Source organism: Aythya ferina (genome assembly GCF_964211825.1).
Source record: "Aythya ferina genome assembly, chromosome: 28".
NCBI classification, from domain to species: Eukaryota; Metazoa; Chordata; class Aves; order Anseriformes; family Anatidae; genus Aythya; species Aythya ferina.
Window position 1 is genome coordinate 1,715,586 of NC_140325.1, and position 20,560 is coordinate 1,736,145.

The 20,560-nt window shown below is 47.5% G+C and overlaps 3 long non-coding RNA genes across 3 annotated transcripts; all 3 read right to left on the reverse strand.

The window, feature by feature from the left end:
• Window positions 1-5,492: 5,492 nt before the first annotated feature.
• On the reverse strand, window positions 5,493-6,154 carry LOC311424665. Its single transcript, XR_014686147.1, has 3 exons — window positions 6,017-6,154; window positions 5,703-5,794; window positions 5,493-5,616 (listed from the first exon to the last, which is right to left on the reverse strand). It is a non-coding gene; the product is annotated as an uncharacterized lncRNA (long non-coding RNA).
• A 1,344-nt stretch (window positions 6,155-7,498) lies between these two features.
• On the reverse strand, window positions 7,499-10,881 carry LOC311424671. Its single transcript, XR_014686155.1, has 2 exons — window positions 10,113-10,881; window positions 7,499-8,813 (listed from the first exon to the last, which is right to left on the reverse strand). It is a non-coding gene; the product is annotated as an uncharacterized lncRNA (long non-coding RNA).
• A 2,065-nt stretch (window positions 10,882-12,946) lies between these two features.
• On the reverse strand, window positions 12,947-18,193 carry LOC311424668. The gene is made up of 2 exons (XR_014686151.1): window positions 16,256-18,193; window positions 12,947-14,981 (listed from the first exon to the last, which is right to left on the reverse strand). It is a non-coding gene; the product is annotated as an uncharacterized lncRNA (long non-coding RNA).
• Between the last annotated feature and the right edge of the window lie 2,367 nt (window positions 18,194-20,560).

The following is a 20,560-nucleotide window of genomic DNA, read 5'->3' on the forward strand; positions in this document are numbered from 1 at the left end:
TGGATTGCTGATGTCTTGCAGTGTGATCCCTCCAGCAGACAGATGGGGCTTGAAGTCCCCTGGGAGGACCGGACCCTGCAAACATGAAGTTTCTCCTACCTATCTGTAGAGGGACTCAGCTACTTGTTTTTTTCTGGTCAATTCCTTTTCTTGCACAAGCACAGGGGAACTGGGTAGAGAAGCCTCAGATTTATTTAGAAGAGATGTCAGTAGGGCAGCACGCCCTCACTGACCAGAGGCAGGGTGTCTTCAAGGAAGTACACCAGGTCAGTGTAGGTGTCTTCTGGCAGCACATGAAGCAGCAGGTGGTAGAAGAACTCCTGGTCATAACAGGAGGCGTAGAGCACCGCAACTCCCAGCATGAAAAGGACGGCCAGCTCCAAGGACACGAAGATAAGGCAGAATGTCCTGTGGGGCAGAAAAAGGGCTGGAAAAAGGGCAGGCTGGACACATCCCGCACCCATGCCAGAGGGGACTGTTCTGGGAGCCCCACAGGCTGCCCCTCCAGGCATTTCTCATTGCTCGCTTGGACGTGAGACACCTTGGCATTGGGCAGACACGCCGCAGCAGGCGTCCTGCAGGGGAACCTGGGTGTGGGCTTGCGGCCTGAGGGCACCTGAGGGGACACTCACCACAGCCAGGAAATGGCACCTCTTCTCGCCAGCTTCTCCTTCTGTAGGGCAACACAAGGTAGGGACACTTGTCAGGCCCCACTGCACAGTCCGGGCTGATGCCCAAGTGCAGGAGTTGCCTGCAGGAGCGCAGCCTGGGCCTGGACCAAGCGCTCCATGGACCCCTGTCCCTAGGGAGCCCCATGCTGGCAGGGGCAGGGGCAGGGGTTGACATGGGCTCTCCCCCTTACCTGTTCTGCTTCCAGCACCTCCATCATCACACTCCCTGGTGTCACGGCCTGCACTTCCATCTGCTGCTGCTGCCTGCAGGTAACAGGGTTTTTGGTTGGGTGAGTGCAGAACTCCAGCACCACGGGGGCTCCCCAGCAGAATGTGCACACCCCTGGACCGGGATTGGGCTCCTCTGTCACACCAGGTGCTGATCAGAACGGGCTCCCACACTCCATCCCTGGTTGCCCGTCTCCAGCCCTGGCGGTCCCATTGCTCCACTGGGTGCTGTGGAGAACCCCCTGGGTACAAGTGGCTTGGACTGGCGTACACTTCATTGGGTTAAAAACTGGCTGGGTAGCCGGGCCCAAAGAGTTGTGGTGAATGGAGTCAAATCCAGCTGCCTGGCAGAGAAGGACCTGGGAGTATTGGTGGATAGTTGGCTGAATATGAGCCAGCAGTGTGCTCAGGTGGTCAAGAAGGCCAACGGCATCCTGGCTTGTATAAGAAGCAGTGTGGCCAGCAGGTCTAGGGAAGTGATAGTCCCCCTGTACTCGGCTCTGGTGAGGCCGCATCTCGAGTACTGTGTTCAGTTTTGGGCCCCTCACTACAGGAAGCACATGGAGGTGCTCGAGAGAGTCCAGAGAAGGGCAGCGAAGCTTGGGATGAGGGGGAATGGGCTAAAGTTGCACCAGGGGATGTTTAGGTTGGATATTAGGAAGAACTTCTTTACTGAGAGGGTTGTTGGACATTGGTATGGGCTGCCCAGGGAAGTGTTGGAGTCCCCATCCCTGGAGGTCTTTAAAAGACGTTTAGATGTTGAACTTAGTGATATGGTTTAGTGGAGGACTGGTTAGTGTTAGGTCAGAGGTTGGACTGGGTGATCTTGGAGGTCTCTTCCAACCTAGACAATTCTGTGATTCTGTGAAGTGTGGGGCAAGGGAGGGGAAGGGGCAGTCCCCACTCACCAGGCATGTTCTACTTCTTTCTCCTCTACATCCTCCCGTAGACATCTTAATTCCTGACGCAGCACCTGGGAGACAGAGCTGTTGACTCCCTGTCCCTACTCCAGCCCTCCCCCACATCACCCACCCTGTGCCAGCGGGCACCCCACGGTTCCCCTTGGCCCCTGCACGCTACCTTTGTCTGCTCCTCCTCCTCCTGCAGCTGCTCTTCCAGCTTGGGAATGTGCTGCAAAACAACAGGCACAGTATTCTGGACAATCGTGCTGGGACCCAGGGACCCTCACTGCTCTCCAGCTTTGGGGCCATGCCATCTAGCTCCCCCACTGCCCCAAGGCACAGGGAGAGCTGTCGACTCATAGACAGGCACAGGGAAATGATGCCCCCCCCCTTCCCTCTCCACCGCATTCTGGCACAAATGTCTGGCCCAGCTACACCGCTGCCTGAGGCCGCTGGGCTGCACAGAAGCAGCGCTGGCACCCCCCTCTCTGACCCTCGAAGGAAGGGCCAACTTCTGCCCTCTGCCTTGCACCCCACCTTCAGGCCGTCAGATGTCTCTTCGTTCGCTTTCAGCTCAAGTTCCTGTGGGAGAGGAAAAGCAGAGGAGCAGCCATCAGGGCACTGGGGCACTGCTGAGAGATCTCTGCCTAGCTGGAGATCCTTGCCAGTGTCCCCTCCTGGCGACCATCCCTCCAGCTGCTGGAGCTCCAGACCCACAGGAAGGGCACTCATAGGATCACAGAACCATAGAAGGGCTTGGGTTGGAAGGGCCCTTAAAGATCATCAAATTCCAGGCCCCCTGCCATGAGTAGGGACACCTTCCACTAGACCAGGTTGCTCCAAGCCCCATCCAACGTGGCCTTAAACACTTCCAGGGATGGGGCATCCACAGCTTCTCTGAGCAGCCTGTTCCAGTGCCTCACCACCCTCTGAGTAAAGAATTTCTTCCTTGTATCTCATCTAAATCTACCCTCTTTTAGTTTAAAGCCATTACTCCTTGTCAAGTATCACTGCGCTCCCCAGCTTTCTTCAGCTTTAGGTATTGGAAGGTTATTAAAGGTCTCTGTGGAGCTTTCTCCTCCCCAGGCTGAAGAGTCCCAATTCTCTCAGCCTGTCTTTGTAGCAGAGGTGCTCCAGCCCCTTGATCATCTTTGTGGTGCTCTGCCGGACTCGTTCTAATATTTCCATGTCCTTCTGCTTCTGGGGGCCCCAAAGCTGAACACAGTGCTCCAGATGGGGTCTCAGGAGAGCAGAGTAGAGCTGCCATATGCCACAGGGGGTGCATGGACCCAGCACTGCCCCCCTTCCCTCTCCCCCCTTCTCTGTTAGGATGAGCCACATTGTTCCTTATATCTTGGTCTTTGCGACTGTCTTTTTTCCCTGCTCCAGCATGTGCTTCTGTGAGAGGGAAGGGGAAGAGGAGTAGCCATCAGGGCACTGAGGCACTCCTGTGAGCTCTCCACCTGGCAAGATATCCTTGCCATTCGCCTTGAATTTGTGATTAATAAGATCATCGCCACCAGCCACCTCTTCCTACCTCAAGCCTTCTGTGACTCTATGAGTCTGAGGGTCTGTGAACTCACCTTCACAGGTGCCATCAACTCCTGCAGCTGGGCCACGCAACGTTTCTGCAAAGAGGAGCGGCAGAGAGGCACTTAGCCCCTGACACTGCCCTAGCTGTCACAGCTGAGGGACACGGACAAAGGAGGGGACACCAACCTCTCTGCTGAGCTCCATCAGGTGCTCCTGGAGCTCGCAGGGCCTGTCCAGCATTTCTTGGCTCCCTGGATTGCCATGAGAATCTCTGCCGCCTGCAGGAATGAGGGTCCATCAGATTCCCCGTGCACAGACAGACACCCGCCTCCCACGGGACACCATGGCCCTCTGCCCCCTGCCAGCTCCTCTGCCAGCCGGGTGCTCTCAGCCTGCAGAGCCAGCAGCTCCCTATCCTTCGAGTCCTGCATCTCCGTCAGCTCTTAATTGCTCCAACAGCTCTACATGTGCTCCAAGACCCCTTCATGACCCCCCCCCCAGTGCCTGCACCTGCACAGCGTGCACAGGGCTGCTCGACCCATGGGCCTCCATGAGGCCACCTCCAGTGTCAGCATCCCACCCTGTGACGTTACCAGTGCCCACAGCCCCTGGGACCCCTTTCCTTTGCCCCCCTGCCAGCCTCAGCTGCCCCACGCAGCTCTCCCTCGTGGCCCCAAGACAGCTGGGGGGGCTCCTGCCCGCCCCTCACTGCTTGCAGCCTCACACGCAGCCCTGTTCACCCCCTCGCCCGCCTGCGGGCTGTACGGGCTCCGGGGAGGTCACTCTGCCCTCACCCTCTTCTCCCAGTTTGGCGGCCTCACCCTGCGTGGCAGCCGTGGTGTGGCTTGTCAGAAGCACCCCCAAAAGCCAGACACAGCAGATAACCTCACCAAGCAGCCCTCCCTCTACCCTTTGAGGCCGCTGTATCACAATGACACACCACGGTGACACCATGGTGACATGGCCACTGCTGCCCACTGGGACATGGCTGGCACTGCTGGCCAAAAGCTGGCACAGGATCCAACCGTGGACAGCTGGGAAACACAGCACAAGGACAGGGAGCTGCCCTCCTTTGGGCCCATGCTGGTATTTTTAATCTCCTTCTCGCACTGGGGAGCCAATATGGATTGGGAATGTCACTTCTTTTGACCGGCTAGCTCTGTTGTGCTGACTGAAAATTGACGGCTGAATATGAGCCAGCAGTGTGCTCAGGTGGCCAAGAAGGCCAACGGCATCCTGGCTTGCATAAGAAACAGTGTGACCAGCAGGGCTAGGGACGTGATCATCCCCCTGTACTCGGCTCTGGTGAGGCCGCACCTCGAGTACTGTGTTCTGTTTTGGGCCACTCTCTTTCTTGATCCACCCCACCTCTTCCGTCACTTCCAGAGATCTTTTCTTTATCAGGCAGCGGGTCTCCTGCTGAAGGGCACTGCATTGCCCGCAGTTTGTCCAGCTCCTGCCCGTGCTCCTTCTGCTGCACAGGGCTCCTGGGGCGTCGTGCTGGGCCCCGACGGGATGAGGAGTGACCAGACACCATGGGTCCCTGGCCAACACCACCCTGGCTCATTGTTGAAAGAATTGCAAATCGGTGAACAAAGAATTACAAATTGGTGAACAGTCACCAAACGCTGCCAGCAAAAGCTACCAGCAATCGCACGGCCTGGGCCTGAGAGGGACAGCAGGCTCTGAGCCCTCGGCAAACACCAGCACCGCACAGCAGCAGAGGCAATCTCTACTGCTGGCCCTGTGGGCGCGAGCGGGGCCTTATATACTGGGTCTGGCTGTGACGTCATAAAGGAGGGGTGACGTCACATGACCTTATATGGTGTGTGATGTCATAAAGGAGGGATGATGTCATGTGCCCTTATATGGCATGTGCTAGCCCCAAATACGCCCCAACAGCCTCAGCACAAGGGGTGCAGAGGAGGGAGGTGAGGGCTTGGGAGCCAGTGCAGACGGAGCCCCCGCACAGGTGCACAACGAGAATCTGTCGGCGAGGCCTCAGGCATGGGCATAGCTGCTCTTTTACTGACCACATCCGTAGGGAGCTGATGACCTCCATCTTGCCAATTTATTCCTAAATAAATACATTTCCAGTGCACATCCTTTCACCTTACTGTGTTTAACGTGAAAAAAGCAGCCATCCAATTTTTTATTATTTTCTCTCCTTTCTCAAAAGGTGCTCCAGGGTGCTCTCACTTTTGCAGCCGCTTGATGCGGGCTTCTATGTCAGCAAGGTTGTCCCCTGCAATGGCCAGGTTTTCCTTCATCGTCTTCTGGACCTGCAGGGGGGTCAGTGGGGAAGGGAGTGAGCAGGGGGGACAGGATGGGGACCCCTCCCACCCCAGCACATGCTGCTGAGACTCGCCTCTGCCAGCAGCACGGTGTTGTCCTTGAGAACACCAGCTAAATCCTGCTGTGTGGTGTCCAGGTGCACAAGGACCTGCCCAAACTGTGTGGCTGGGAAGGGGGTGAAAACTCAGCACAGGAGGGCCCCCAGACCTCAGGACCTCCCTTGTCAGGCCACGCCAGTGTCCCCAGCACCCCCCTTCCTTGCCCCTTACGTAGCTCTGGAGTGCATTCAACCCAGTAAAGCCAGCTGTTAATTATCTTGCTGCATTTAATTAATTAATTAGTTAATAACTAATTATCTTGCTGTATTTACTATGTGTGCAGCCTCACCTTGAGTGTTGTGTGCACTTCTGGGCTCCACGATATAAAAGGGATGTGAACGTCCTTGAAAGCATCCAGAGGAGGGCAACAAAGCTGGTGAAAGCTTTGTCCTGTGAGGAGAGGCTGAGGGCACCTGGGTTGTCGAGGCTGGAGAAGAGAAGGCCAAGAGGCCACCTCATTGCTTTCTACAACCTCCTCAGGAGGTTGAGAGCTTAATTATGCTCTGTGAGAGCACAAATATGCTCTCACAGAGGCGCAAAACAACATCACTTACTGGCTCAGCTCTGGAAAACAATGGGGCCCTTCCCAAACATGGGGCATCCTCTAGATCTTTCTGACAGAAACCACCCCTATGGCCCCCTGCTACCAAAACCTTGCCACGTAAACCCACTACACCTATCTCAAAAGCATCCTCTCCTGGGTTGCCCCACACGATGATGTCTTCAACGTACATCCACGGGTCCTGAGGGAACCGGTGGACTTGCTAAGCCACTGTCCCTCATACCTGAGAAGTTGTGGAAGTGCGTTTAAGGAGTTCCCACTGACTGCAGGAGGGAAAATCTAGCCCCAGTTTTGAAAAAGGGAAAGAGGAAGGCCCGGGAGCTACAAGCCTTCCTCCCTTCGTGGGGGTGCAGAGCCTTCATCACCCTGAGGTGCAAGGAAGAGCTGAGGCAGGGCAGGGCTGGGTGTGCAGGGCCGCTCTGGAAGGTTCTGTGCTGGGGGCATGATGTGGGGGGTGCTGGGGGGGAACAACACAGAGCTAAGGGGACACATGGGGCTGGGGGCACCTGGAGCACACAGTCAGGGAGAACTGTAGTGTATCCCGTGCTGAGGACTGAATGCAGTTCGTGAGTCCTGGGTCCAGCTCTGGGCTCCCCGGTACAAAAGAGACCGGGATCTCCTGGGAAGGGTCCAGCGGAGCCCACGAAGGTGATACGGGGCCTGGAGCATCTTCCCTAGGAGGAGAGGCTGAGAGACCTGGGGCTGTTCAGCCTTGGGAAGAGAAGACTGAGGGGGGATCTCATCAATGTGCTTAAATATGTGAAGCGTGGGAGACAGGGATTTGGCCAACCTCTTCTCAGAGGCCTGTGGGGACAGGACAAGAGGCAACGGCCACAAAATGGAGCCCAGGCAGTTCCGCACCAACAGGCGAAAGAAATTCTTCACAGAGAGGGTGCCGGAGCGCTGGGACAGGCTGCCCAGGGAGGCTGTGGGGTCTCCTTCTCTGGAGATATTCAAGGCCCGTCTGGAGGCCTACGTGGGCAGCCTGCTGTAGGGAGCTGCTTTGGCAGGGGGGTTGGTCCCAATGAGCTCTCGAGGTCCCTTCCAACCCCTACAACTCTGTGATTCTGCAAAGTGTGGGGGGAGATGCGGGGGGAGCAGCTCAGGGTGGAGGACATGGGGCTGCATGTTGGGGGGCACATGTGAGTGACAGTGGGGGTATAATTTGTTATAAGTTGCCCCCTTAATTAATTTTCAGAGAGCATTGCATTAATAATAGAAAGGAATTTATTGAGTAAGCAACAGCAAGCAAAACAGCGCTGGGCGGCCGGGGAGTCTCGGCTCCGCCAACGGCGCGCACCTCACCCCCGCCAGGGTCCCTTTTTCTATCTTGGTAATTCCGGGATTACGCAGCACATCCTGGGATATTCTGCGACTGCGCGCACTGTTGCTAGGGGGTCGTCTCTGTCCCTCTGGTGGTCGTGAAGATGAAGGTCGTAGTCTTCCTCAGCGTTGTGGTTCAACTTCTTTTTTTATTTGGTCATGTTGGCCCAGCGTGAGACAGGAAGGCAGGATGTTGATACACTAGGTTAGCAACTTACCAGGAGATGGTTCCATGAGCTTTGCAGCAGTGTCTTTGAACAAAAGAGGCAACTGAGATGCAGAAGGAGAGAAGGGGAGGGGGTTCTCTTTTTGTTACATTAAGCAAAAGAATTTTCATAGTGTCTAGCCAAGTATTATACATCTTACTTGCAACAGCTTTTGCAACTCCTGCTCCTCAAACGGAACTCCTTGTTTTATAATACAAAAGGCAATGAACAAACATTTATTGTGTATTACAATCCCTCCTTTTTCTTTAAGTTACTCATTTTGTTCATTGAATCTCTGCAATGCCTGGCTACTAAGAACTAATGTTTCCTTGATTCCTTTGTTGGTACTTATTGGCTCGTATTTGGCATGTATGAGCATTAGACGTGCCGCTTCTAAACATCCCTTTACAATCGCAATCAATTTATTAAAAATACATGGTCCAAAAGTTTGTGCTATTATTAAAAACAACAAAGGTCCTGCTATGGTTGATAATAAAGTAGTAAGCCAAGGTGAATAATTAAACCAAGATTCGTAAAAGCTCTGTCGGGCTTCATTCTCCCGTTTCCTTTTTTCCAACCCTTCCCTGGGTCTTGCCATTGTATCTCTTACCACTCCAGTGTGATCAGCATATACAGCATTCCTCTTTCAGGGCTGCACACAGCCTGTCCTGTTGTAAAAAAAAATACCAAATCTAATCCCCTACGATTTTGTAACACTACCTCTGAAAGTGACCTGATAGATTTTCCAGGGCCGAGATGGATTATTCAATTTGGGTCAGGTCCTCGTCCACAGCAATGCGTAAGGAAGTAAATTCTTGATTTTGTTTAACCAATGAGGCTACCCTGGTCCCCACTCCAGCTCCTCCCAGGATTATTAGGGTGGCCAAAGTTAGAGCCGTGAATGGTTCCCGTCTTTCCAGATGATAACTTGCCACTGTGTGCTGGGTATACATACAATCCTCAAGGTGGTATAGAATCCGTGGTATAATTATCACCTGTATACAAAAATCAGGAGACGCATTGAAGAGTTTTAGTGATAGACAAGGAGTTACGCCCACTGACAAACAAACCCACCTAGCGTTGTTGGCTGGGATTAGCCACTCGGTTGATTGTTTTCCATTCTCCATGATATTACATAGGTGACACTTCCCAGTAGGAACTGTGCCCACACACCTACCACCTCCAGTGACTTGTGTTAGTGTTACCCTTATGTCTTTTCCCCTACTGCATTGTAGAGGGTTGTTTTCGTTTGTGCGGGTGGGCTCTCCAGGATCCCCAATAGCATCATAATATGAAGGTCTTATACTAAAGCATAATCAACAGTGTTTTGTTACATTTGGGTTTGTTTTGTTTAATAATTGGTAGCTGGCATTCATGACCCCCCCATATGTTATTCTCAGCTATGTTATCATTCTCGGCTTTACCTGAGCTCATAGGGCTGCTGAGGGTTGCCACTGTAGTATTTTCCGCAGGCTGGATTCCCTGGACGCTTTCTGACAATACCTCATTTGGTCCTACTGCCTATCAGCATCCTCCTTTTTATTAGTATGAGTCCTCCCCTATCTGTTCCGTGTTCGTAAAATCTGACATTTTTCCTAGTACCCAGCTAGTATCGTCCAAGTTTGTTATATTTATATATATAGAACCTTGCAAATTTCTTTATTTCCGTGGAAGGTTCCTGTATACCCTATACCATGCCCTTGCCACCTGTAACGGGGATCCACTTGTCAGTTACAACCTTGCGGCCCATATCCCACTTGTAAGAATTTATTCTGACCAGCCCCGAGTGTCCAGTCCGTAGCAATGGTTTCACACCCCCAGTATGCACAATAATATGCGTTCGGGCATTTACAGTACCCCTTTCCCGGGTTAGAACTTGGGCAGAAATAAAATCCTGATTGGTTAAAGCACGGTTGCACTGACACCAGGTCACATAATGTGATGCGGAACTGGGAGCACCCGCTGTCGTTGTTTGCTGGATGACGAATTGATCCTCCCATCTGATCAAGCTCCATTTAAAAGGCTGGTGGGGATGCGCAGACCCATAGCTGACCAAAACGATGATACTGACTCCCATGTATCGTAGGAGGTGGTCGGAGCCCATCTAAATTGTCGGCCCCTCAGTCCCCCACCGTTTTCACTTCTCTGCCTCGCTTGTCAGTTCGGTTGCAGCAAACTACAAGGTATCGGTTCTTCTTGGCAGCAGCAGTGTTTTTCAGGGGAACCTACTAGGGAGCCTTCGAAACAGGGCCTCCTCCCCTTCCCACGATACACAGATAATATACAACACTTACCGAGTCCGTCTTAGTGTCAGCTTCAAGTCGTCAGGGCCTGGAGCTGCCTCCCATTTACTTTCCCGGACTGGTCCTTTCACACGGCTGGCATGCGTCCATCCTTTCTCCGCAGTTCGAATAGCCGTTTCTGTGGTAAGCAAAACAACATAGGGGCCTTCCCCATAGTGGTGTTTAAAAAGTCTCTTTCCAAGTCTTAATTAGAACTGAGAGTGATCAAGTGGCAATTCCGAGTCATAGGGCATACCATATAGCATCTCAAAAGGAGAAATTCCTACATCAGTTCTGGGCTGTGTCCATATGTTTAACAGTGCAAGAGGTAAGCATTTTACCCAAGAAGCCTTAGTTTCCAGCACAAGTTTTGTTAGTTGTTTCTTAATTTCACCATTCATTCGCTCTACCTTTCCAGAAGAGGAGGGGTGCCAAGGGCTGTGAAAATCCCACTCAATCTCTAAGGCCTGCTTTAATCCTTGCAGTAAAGCTTTACACCCATTCAGTCAGGTGGTCAATTAGGACAAACAAGTAACTCAGTAAAGTCTACCTGTGTACTTTGGAAAGGTCAAAGCCCTGGCTCCTGTCCCCCTCTAGATAGGTTACAGAAGACCATTTTATTTACCCTTTGACATATAGTACATCCTCTGCATGTGTGCTTCCCTAAAGTATATATTCCTATACAGACATGCTTTCTTAGAACATCACACATTGCTTGCACCTCCCAATGACTCTTCTGATGTAAAACAGTTAATATTTGCCTCATTATCACTTTATTCAGCATTTCTCTCCCATCAGGGAGTATCGGTTTTCCTTAAAATGATCCACATATTTGTAACATTAATACCTCCTTGGGAGGTTGTAATTGCTCCAAAATCTTTTTTAGAATTTACCCAAATAGATAGGTGGCCCTGTAAACCCCTGAGGTAGAATTGTCCACCTATATTGTTGCTTCCGCCCCCATTTCAGGGTCTTTCCAGTCAGAGGTGAATATACATGTACGTTTGCTCTCAGGGCCAGAGAGCACTCCATTAATAACACTGTTATTCCAGTCTAACAATTTACTAGTTGAATGCCCAATTTAATCATCAAATCCCTTCCCAACAAGTTAGTCTCCTCCTTGGATACATACAATGTATCCAAGTGATCATTTTATCCCCCAGTGATCATTTTATCCCCTAGTCTCAGCTTGGTATCCCCCAAAAGTGGCACTGTTATCCCAGTCCCTTCTACCCCCATCACATTTAAGGTTTCATTAGTTAATTTAATCGCTGATACTTTACAAGTCAGTAATGATTTAGCTGCTCCAGTGTATTGGGTTTGATGGCAAGGTTTGGGGGGTGTGAGGGGTGTGGGGGTGGGAAACTGCAGTGGCAGCCCCCGTGAAAAACAACAACAACAACAACAACAAACAGAAACCTCCCCGTGGTAGATAAGGGACAACTTCATCTGGCCCTAAAGGGGCCCACTGCTGCCCAGAGCCAAGCCATAGCAACACAGTCCGTGCCTCTGTGAGAGCACATCCATGAAAACAAACAAACAAAGAAAGAAACAAAAACCTGCTGCTCAACAGCAGTTGGGAGAGCGAGAAACCCCCCCGCAGACACCAAAGTCAGTGCAGAAGGAGGGGGAGGAGGCGCTCCAGGCGCTGGAGCCGAAGCCCCCCTGCGGCCGCTGGGGAGGCCCCTGGTGGAGCAGGCTGTTCCCCCCTCCCCGATGCTTGGGAAACTGAACAAACACCACAACAACTATGCAAATATACCAAAACTTCTAGACTGTTACTTAGATAATGCCTACATCACCTTTCCCTGCTCATTCAACTTCGAATACCATTAACACTTTCAACAAACCTTTTAACACTTCCTTTATCTTTCTCTAGCCTTTGCTTTTCTAATGCCGACATCAAAGGCTCAGTCAGGGGCCAACTTAATTCCGTACCTTTTCCCTCCAAGATGCTGAAACAACATCAATATATAACATTTCATCCTGTTTTCCTTCTTTCCACAAAACAACATTGACTGTAATATGGTGTTATAATTAGTAGTTCCATTTAGGGGCCACTCCGCTCCATCCTCTAGTTTATAAAGTGGCCACCACTGATTACAATATTTGATAAGGGCTCTTTTACTCTCTGTACCCTCTCAGCCCACTATATCCCTCCAATGTGTTAGTATACATCCTAGGAGGCTTTTCCTCGGGATTTCTTTGCTTTGAACTTTTCCTATTGTAATCTACAGTGGTTAATATTCCACCGTTTTCCTAGAAGCTCTTTACTCGTCAATCCCAATCCCTCCAAAATCCACAATATACAGATACACAAGTAAAATCAAACCACTGTAAATTAACTGCCTGTAGACAATTACACTGGGGACATTTAAACCTGATGAGCCGATAATATGCCTGGGCAAATTTTGTTCCCTTAGACATACACCTCAATGGCAGTTCTTATATTTACATATTAACATATTAACATATGTATAAAAGAACACTTTAACAAAAATGCCCGGGCTTTTATATATACAATATACAATGTGCAGTTATTATTCCAGTTAGAATTATTCCTCAGCAGCTGCAAACATTATGCCAGTTGCCATTAAAGCTCGCTTACCCTCCTCCTGTCTCTTTCTTAAAATCTCAGACGTCCCCGGAGTTAATGGGGACTGCCACATATTCCTAGTCACTGGTCCCTGAGCGCTAGAGTCAGAGTTGTTATTGGCATCTCCCTGGGGTTGCAGATAAAGAAGCCCGGGAGTCAGAGGGGCTGCAGGTGGGGGTGGTGGAATATAGGGAGGCAGTGGGGCTGGGATCTCTAATTCTCGGTTTTTCTTGTGCCTCCCATCCCCTCCTTTTTCTTTTAGAGGATATAAATTGGCTCGAGTTTCCGAGCTGATCCACAAATGTGCATATTCACTTTCTTCCAAACTAAAAGGTTCTTTTGAGTTTACATAAATATTTATGATTCAAAGATCGAAGCCGAAATTCCTTTAAGTGGTATATTCTTTATTGCAGCGCTGGATGCACGGGGGATCTCTCCACCTATCGTGCATACTCAAAACAAAAAGCAGTCTTGAATTTATACAATCAATCTATCAATATTCTACAAGCACCTATACATATGCATTACCTATCCCCGCCTTCCCTCGCTTCTCATGCTAATTAGCCTTTTGGCACCTTGCGCCTGCGTAGAGCCTTCCAAGAATTGTGGGCAGGGGTCTTTGGGACGTGGGCAGGGGTCTTTGGGAGGAAGACCCCGAGTCTTCCTCACAGTGTACTTTTCACCTTTGGTCAGGAATCTGCTGAATTGGCATGTTTCTTAATTGCGAGAGCTGGTTGTTGCCAATTCTTCCGTTTATAATGAATTCCAATGTCCAGTTTTGAGATTTATAGTCCTTACGTTTGTTTCTCTGTCCGTCTGCCGCTTCCTTATCATGAGTTTCAGTGTCTTGTTTCGAGATATACAGTCCATGTCTGGGGATTCTCCTTGCCTCCCCAATGCCTCCCCAATACCTCCTTAATCAATCCCCCCTTTTCTTTTCCCATGCAAATTCTTTTGCATCAGATACTTTCATTATTTACAGTAACACAACAAAGCAGGCATCTAAACAACATGCACACAAATATTCCTAATACTACTAATGCGATTAGAGCAATGAACACTTGTTTCAACCATTGAAAATTGGGCAACCAGGAGGTTAACTTATTCCATATTTCACTAAAACTCCACAAAAGATCATCTTTACTGATATCATGTAGGACCCTTGTCTGCTTCCATATTTCTTCCAGGTCGGTAGAGATCCTTCCACTCTGATCTACATACACACAACAACTTGTGTTTATTACTGTACAGACTCCCCCTTGAGCGGCCAGTAACAAGTCTAGGGCCATCCGATTTTGTAATACTACCTGTGATAAACTAGATATCTCTTCTTGTTGAGCCTTTATAGCATCCAGAGTTTTGTTTTCTAACTTCTCTATAATTGCAGAAATATTAACTATTGCCTTTTCCAATTCACTCACTCCTAACCATGGGATAAACCATCAAACAAAACTATGAAAAGCGGTGTGTCTCTCTATCAATGGATTGTTAATTTTTTGTCTGATTCTCCGCATATGATTTCTCAAGTAGGCTCGAGGCACTACATCGTGTACTGCCATATTGGGGACTACCGCTCCTAGAGTGCAAGTTCCCTTCCAATTCTCGGGCAAGACCTTACAGGCTGTATCATTGCATAGCCAATACCACCCTTTTCCTTCTGGTACTGGCCAGCTGGTTGAATTTGCCCAACTGCTAGTTGTACTAATATCAATTTTTCGATTACAAGATGTCTGATTCCCCACATAAGTAGTACCTGTATTTATACAATCCTGTTTTCCCATACCCTTAGGCGGGTTACACCTTTGTACACATACATAGTAAGATTCCAACGGCACGAAGCTACTAACTTCTAGTTCCAAAACTTCTTCATATTTTCGACCCCAAGATGTGTTTTCCCACAAATTAGTCCAAGATAAGTTTGCAGGCAACGGAATCCCGATTAACGATACACCCTTATTCCCATGCTGTGGCAGATGGGTGCATACCCAACAGTTCGTCTTATTAGTTACTTGAGAAATTGTTTGTATTAAGGTCAGGTGTAAGTTCTCATCCCAAGTTGCCCACCCCGAATCCGAGAACCGCACCCCTGCAATCATTAGGATCTGGAAAACCGTAATTTTGTTGGTCCAATTGGAGTGGTGGTCTATATCCTCGCCGGGGCCTTCTTCACCCTTGAATTGTGGATCCAAGCTGCTTGCTTCTTAATCTTAATGGCGGTGTGTGTTGTCAGTAATACTTGGTATGGTCCCATCCACTTTCCTTCCATTTTTCCTGTAGGGGTTGTCCTGAAAAAGTCTTTATATATATATATAATTCCCAAGCTTAAAGGGGTGGATTGGTTGATCCAACCCTCTAGCCCTGGTCCCTAAAACAAATTTATGTACTTTATTTAATTGTTTCTGAAGTTCAGTTATATAAGCAAATAAATATTCTGATCCTAACTGCGTTAGGTCCTCTCCACTAAATAGAAATTGCTATGGCCTTCCATATAAGATTTTGAAGGGACTCAAATTCCCTTTTATTCTAGGTTTAACTCTAATTCCAAGTAATGCTAAAGGGAGGGATTGAGTCCATGACAAATTAGCTTCTTATCCAATTTTAGCTATTTATTGTTCAATTAAATGGTTCATTTTTCTACCTGTCCACTTGCCTGTGGTCTATAAGGAGTATGCAGTTGCCAATCTATCTTTAGAATCTTACTTATCTGTTCTACCACTTGTGCACAAAATGTGAAAACTCTATCAGAAGACATTGCTACTAGAATCCAAAGCATCTGAAAACGTGTCAGTCAGAACCAGTAAATAATGATACCCCCCTTTTCTAGGGAGTTCTGAAAAATCAATTCGCCACTGTTGCCCCGAATAATTTCCTTTACCGATTATTCCAAATTTTATTCTATTCTTGGTATTGGGGTTATTGTGTAAGCAAATGCTACATTGTTGAGTTACTTGTTTTATCATATCATCCCACTAATGTCTGACTCAGGCTCTTATGCAGTGTGCCAGCTCCCCAATACGTTTTATTGTGTTCTGTAAGAACTATGGGCCATGTCAAACTAGAGGGTATTACTATGTGGTTATCTTTTAAATATACTCATCCATCTGGTTTCATTTTACCTTTCAAATCTTCAATTAATTTTAAGTCTTCTTTTGTATAATTTGGATATAGTTTGGATTTTACCGTCTGGTATCAAAGACAATGCCTTCACCTCAGTTATTTCAGCTGCCTGCTTAGCCTCTGCCAATCGATTTCCAATTTCAAAATCGGTGTTCCCCTTTTGGTGTCCCTGACAATGCATGATAGCTACTTTTTCTGGTTGTTTTACAGCCTCTAACAATTTTAAAATTTCTTCAGCATACTTTATGTGTTTTCACTGAGCGGTCAGCAATCCATGTTCTTTCCAAATTGCTCCATGAGCATGTACCATGCCGAATGTATATTTAGAATCTGTCCAAATATTTACCCTTTTTCCCGCTGCCAGTTCCAATGCTCTCGTGAGAGCAACTATCTCCGCCTTTTGAGCTGATGTTCCAGGGGGTAAAGGCTTAGACTCGATTACCTGCTGAGTAGTTGTTATAGCATATCCAGCTTTACGTTGTCTTTGCATAACAAAACTGCTCCCATCCGTGAACCAAGTTTCTTCCGCATCTTCCATGGGCTCCTCCTTAAGGTCTGGTCGGCTGGAATACACAGTCTCTATAGTTTCTAAACAATCGTGAATCACAGGTTGTGCCGGAGCATCACTAAGAAAAGAGGCTAGATTCACAATATTAGTTATCACAATTTCCACGTTGTCCTGTTCTACCAATATTGCTTGATATTTCAAAATCATCAATTCTTGTTTAAGTTGTTTAAAGACTTTTTGTGCTTCTCCAGTCCAGACTAACTTTGACTGGTTAATCTTTATCAATTCACATAGAGGCTTTACCAATAGTCCATAATTATAAATCCAAAGGCGACACCAACCTGTCATTCCTAAAAAGGTTTGTAGCTCCTTTACCATTTGAGGTTCTGGAGTCTGGCAAACGACTTCCTTATGTTCAGTTCCTAGTTCTCGTTGTCCTTCCGAAATTTCAAATCCCAGATAGGTCACACTTTGTTGAGCCAGCTGGACTTTCTGTCAAGAGACTTGATATCCATTTAAACCCAGAAAATTAAGACGACTTATAGTCCATTGAATACAACTCCCTTTAGTCTCAGTAGCTATTAAGAGATCATCTACATATTGTAACAAAGCACCTTCAGTGTCCGGAGGCATCCATGTTTCGAGTTCCCTTGCTAATTGGTTTCCAAAAATAGTGGGGCTATTCTTGAATCCTTGAGGTAGTAATGTCCACGTAAGCTGCGTCTTTCTGCCTGAATCGGGATTTTCCCATTCAAAGGCAAATAGGTTTTGGCTTTCTGTGGCTAAGCCTAGGCAGAAGAAGGCATCTTTTAAATCCAGTACGGTAAACCAGACTTGACTATTCTTTAATTTAGTCAGCAAAGTATAAGGGTTTGCCACTACTGGATATATTTCCTCAGTGATTTTATTTATGGCCCTCAAATCCTGAACTAGCCTATAGCTTTTTCATCTGCCTTTTTAATTGGCAATATGGGTGCATTGTATTCTGATTCGCATTCAATCAATAATCTATACTGTAAAAATTTATTAATTATCTCTTTAATTCCTTTCCTATCTTCTATCCTCAAAGGATATTACTTAACCTTAATGGGTTTCTCTCCTGGCTTTAATTTAATAATTATTAAGGTCACATTTTTAGCTCTTTCAGGGGTTTCAGTAGCCCAAACTCCTGGACATACTTGATCTGTGATCTCTAAAGGTATTTCACTTTTAGGGTCAGTTTGTATTAGTGCCAAACTTAACACATTTGTTAGTTGTTCTTCTCCTATTCTTAATTCCATTTTCCCTTTTTCAAAGACAATTTCTGCTCCTACTTGCTCTAATAAATCTCTACCTAAGAGTGCCCATGAGGAGTTAGGCATATATAAAAATCTGTGTATGCCCCATTGTTTCCCTAACTTGTACTTCAAAGGTTCACAAAAATAAGCCTTTTCGGTTACACCTTGTCCTGGTTTCAGTTAGAACAGAGTTAATTTTCTTCCTAGTAGCTGGTAGAATGCTATGTTTTGGCTTAGGATGAGAAGAGTGCTGATAACACCCTGATGTTTTAATTGTTGCAGAGCAGTGCTTATACCAAGCCAAGGACATCTCAGCTTCTTGCTCTGTCCTGCCAACAGGCAGGCTGGGGGTGCAGTAAGAGCTGGGAGGGGACAGACCAAGGACAGGTGACCCAAACTAGCCAAAGGGGTATTCCATACCATCTGATGTCAGGCTAATACCATCTGATGTCAGGCTAAACAATACATAGGGGTGGCTAGCCAGGGGGAGGGGGCCGGACTGCTCGGGGTTAGGCTGGGCATCGGTCAGCGGGTGGTGAGCAATTGCATTGTGCATCACTTGTTTGTACACATTATTAGTAGTGGTACTATTATCATCATTGTATTATTATTATTATTATTATTATTATTATTATTATTATTATTATTATTTTGTCTTATTAAACTGTCTTTATCTCAACTCAGGGGCTTCACTTTCCATTTCTCTCCCCCGTCCCAGAGAGGGAGGGGGAGGGTGAGCAAACAGCTGCGTGGTGTTTAGCTGCCGGCCGGGTTAAACCACGACACACCTTTTACCCTAACATAATAATTCTGTGAAGGCATTAATGCCTGATTTAGAACTGAATACGTTGCCCCATATCAATAAGAAATTTCACTTCCATTCCTCCCCTAGCTTCATTATAACCAGTGGAGGATCCGCTAGGGTAGATTCCCCAGGTCCCCATTATTCCTGTTGAAATCAGCGGTCGATTACCCTAGGAAAAGGCTAGTCAATTTGTCCTCCGAAGCCAGGTCCAAACCGTTTTGTTTTATTTATTTATTTATTTATTTTCATTACATTTCAGAGTTGGTCTAAAAATTCCATAGGGGTTTCTTTTAGACCTTGTTGGAAGCATATTCTCAATTCCCAATTCATCCAGATTTTAGTATTTACTTAACCGTTCATAATTTTCGGGATGATTCGGGTCTTAGTGGGGGTCGGTCAGGGGAATGCAATTGTCCACAGTTCCCTGAGCGGTCCCATCGGCAATCTGAGCTCGCACATGAACTCAGGTTGTTTTAAGAGTTAACTGGTTTTCTGTTTCTGTGACAACTCTCTCGGACCCATCATGGTCCCTTTGCCCCAAAGGGCTAACACCCATGATTTTAAGATCTCTGCCTCGGGCAGAGGCAGAACTATTATCATTCCTACATCCTCTTTCCCTGCTCATTCAACTTCAAACACCTTTAACACTTTCAACAACCCTTTTAACACTTCCTTTATCTTTCTCCAGCCTGTACTTCTCTAATGCCATCATCAAAGGCTCAGTCAGGGGCCAACTTAATTCTGTACCTTTTCCCACCAAGATGCTGAAACATCAGTATACAACATTTCATCCTGTTCTGCTTCTTCAAAAAACAACATTAACTGTAGCAAAATATTATAGTTTAAAGTTCCATTTAGGGGCCACTTTTCTCCACATTCCAGCTTATAAAGCGGCCACCACTGATTACGATATTTTATCAATGTTTTCCTGTTCACACTTCCACCGGCAGATCCTCCAATATCCTTCCAGTGACTTAAAACACATCCTAACACACTTTTCTTTAAAATTTCACTGCTTGTTTGCCCCCCCAGTTTCCAGTTTACACTTTCAGAATACACATGTTACTTACAAAAGCATATCACAAAACGTATCACTCACAAAAATACGGGCACGCAATATCTTTCAGTAGCGATGTCACAAAACTACTATTACCAGCAATATTGCCAAAATCACAATAACAATAGTCAGAGTCAAATTCCACATGCGATAAGTCAGAAAACCAAACTGTGTAACACCGTAACGATATCTTTCTTATAACAATGCCACGAACCTACTATTACCACCAGAAAAATAGCCAAAATCACAGTAACAATAACCAAAGTTAAATACCATACTCCATGAGTCAGAAAACCGAAATAGACAACACAATTCCAGATGGACCTTAAAGCGAGCTCTTTCCTTAAGGTCCCCAAATATACTTATGGTGCTTACCACAAAGTATATACCAAACACTGCCTCGCAGAAGATCACCTTCTGACTTACAGACAGTTCCAGATACAGATGGACCCCAAGGTCCCCAGATATACTTGTGGTACTAACCACAAAGTATATACCAAATACTGTCCTGCAGAAGTCACCTTCCGACTTACTGGACAGTCCCAGATGACCGGTCTACCAGAAAACCAAACCAGAATAAAGAATATACTCACTTACAATGATGGGGTCCTTGTCTGCCTCCGCAGTGATCCGGTGAGTCGAGGAGTCCCTCCGGGAAATCCCGGGGGTACCCTAGGGAGTCCTGTCCCCAGCGGGTCCTGCGGTCCGGCAGAGAGGTTGTCCCATCTGGGTGGCCAGATTGATTCAAAGATCGAAGCCGAAATTCCTTTAAGTGGTATATTCTTTATTGCAGCGCTGGATGCACGGGGGATCTCTCCACCTATCGTGCATACTCAAAACAAAAAGCAGTCTTGAATTTATACAATCAATCTATCAATATTCTACAAGCACCTATACATATGCATTACCTATCCCCGCCTTCCCTCGCTTCTCATGCTAATTAGCCTTTTGGCACCTTGCGCCTGCGTAGAGCCTTCCAAGAATTGTGGGCAGGGGTCTTTGGGACGTGGGCAGGGGTCTTTGGGAGGAAGACCCCGAGTCTTCCTCACAGTGTACTTTTCACCTTTGGTCAGGAATCTGCTGAATTGGCAGGTTTCTTA